Source organism: Pteropus vampyrus, unplaced genomic scaffold, assembly GCF_000151845.1.
Source record: "Pteropus vampyrus isolate Shadow unplaced genomic scaffold, Pvam_2.0 Scaffold223, whole genome shotgun sequence".
NCBI lineage: Eukaryota > Metazoa > Chordata > Mammalia > Chiroptera > Pteropodidae > Pteropus > Pteropus vampyrus.
The window spans coordinates 437,416-439,081 of NW_011889004.1; positions in this window are offsets into that span (position 1 = coordinate 437,416).

The following is a 1,666-nucleotide window of genomic DNA, read 5'->3' on the forward strand; positions in this document are numbered from 1 at the left end:
GTGGCAGTCCCCTGGAATCTGGTCCCAGATCCACCTCTAATTCCTCATCTGACCTTGGAAAGTCAATTCCCCACTCCTTGCCTCGGTTATCTGTTGGTAAAAATAGGAGAGGTGGCCTGTACAAGGCAGCTCTAAAGTTTTTCCAGCTCCTCAGACTCTCAGTGGGAATGTAACTTGCCCAAGGTCAGAGGCACTCCCATTTAGAAGGTCACCCCACTTCCACCCACACTGATCAAGAAAAGTGAGATGTCACAGCAAACAAGAAAACCAGCTTCTCCATCTTTATGATCATGTGCTGAAGGATCACATGAACATATGGATAGGTGAGTGGATGAATGAATGAATGGGTGGACAGATGGGGTAAACTGAACTCTGGGAGTACTCTTAGCTGCAACTAGAGTAGCCACCTGTCTCTCCCTGCCCCCAGACAAGCTGCCTCTATAATTCCAGCTGCCTTGCCCTTTGGCAGGTTGCTTCACATCTGTCTGCTAGGGTTCCAAAGTCATTGCCCCTGCCTGACAGCCTAGAGCTTGTACCTGCCATAAGGGGAATGAGTTCTCATCCAGGACTTCTTCCCCGCTGTGTCATTGACCACTGAAGTCAACAGCAGTAGCTGTTGGAGAAAAATCAGGAGCCAGGGCCATGGACGGGAGGCCCACAACATGGGCATCCCTCACAGAGCAGTTTCTGTGGCTAATAATGGCTGCAGTTGAGCTAGGTGCTCACAATGAAGCTGAGAATCACCAGGAAAGCTGGTTCAAACCCAGTGACTCTGAGCAAGTTCCTTAGCTTCTCTGTGCCTTGGTTTTCTCACCTGAAAGACTGGCTTGATACCTGACAAGTGTTCTTCTGAGAACTAAATGAAGATATAAAATAAAATACCTTGCATGTAACAGGTGCTCAGTAAATAGAAGTTCCATCCTTTTATTCCAGGTCATGGAAAATTCTGCAGACGGAAGAAACAAGGCCCACTGTGCACCCAGCAAATTTTTTAAACTGGGAAATTTTCCCAAGTACCCAAAAGTACTGACACGTGTTTGGTGATTGGGAGGAGGGAATGAAATGTGTTTTCAACAAGAATTAAAGATATGCTTGAAAACAGTTGATTCCTTCAAAAGAGAGTATCATTCATCTGTCCCCTGCCATCAGCGCAGTTCTTCAGACACAAAGGATATTCCACAAAAATTTCCCAAAGGTGAAATTGAGAACAACTTTTCACAGCTAATGGACAGTGGTCAGGTCTCCTGTGTCCTGGTTCTTCCATTTCCTGGGTGAATACCTTCCTTGTCCACATCTTCCTGATCCAGCCAACCCTTCCTAACAGCCTATCTTTCCCAGAATGGGTGACAAGTTTGTTCTCAGCCACCTGGTAGAAGAGAGACCTGGGTTTTAGTCTAGTTTTCTGTTAAATAGCTGACCTCAGGTAACTGACATTACAGCTGAGGCTCCTGCAACATGCTCCAGAGGGCTCCAGGTCCTGGGCCCTCCACTTCCAACTAGAATGATAAAGATAGTGAGTTTCTCAAATGGCTCTTAGGAGACGGTTTTTGGAAGGAGACAGGCTTGAGATGGTCTTTGTCATTTATTAGCTGCCCAACTTTAGGCTGGATTCTTACTCTCTGAGCTTCAATTTCTCATCTATAAAACAGGGCCAATAAAATTACCT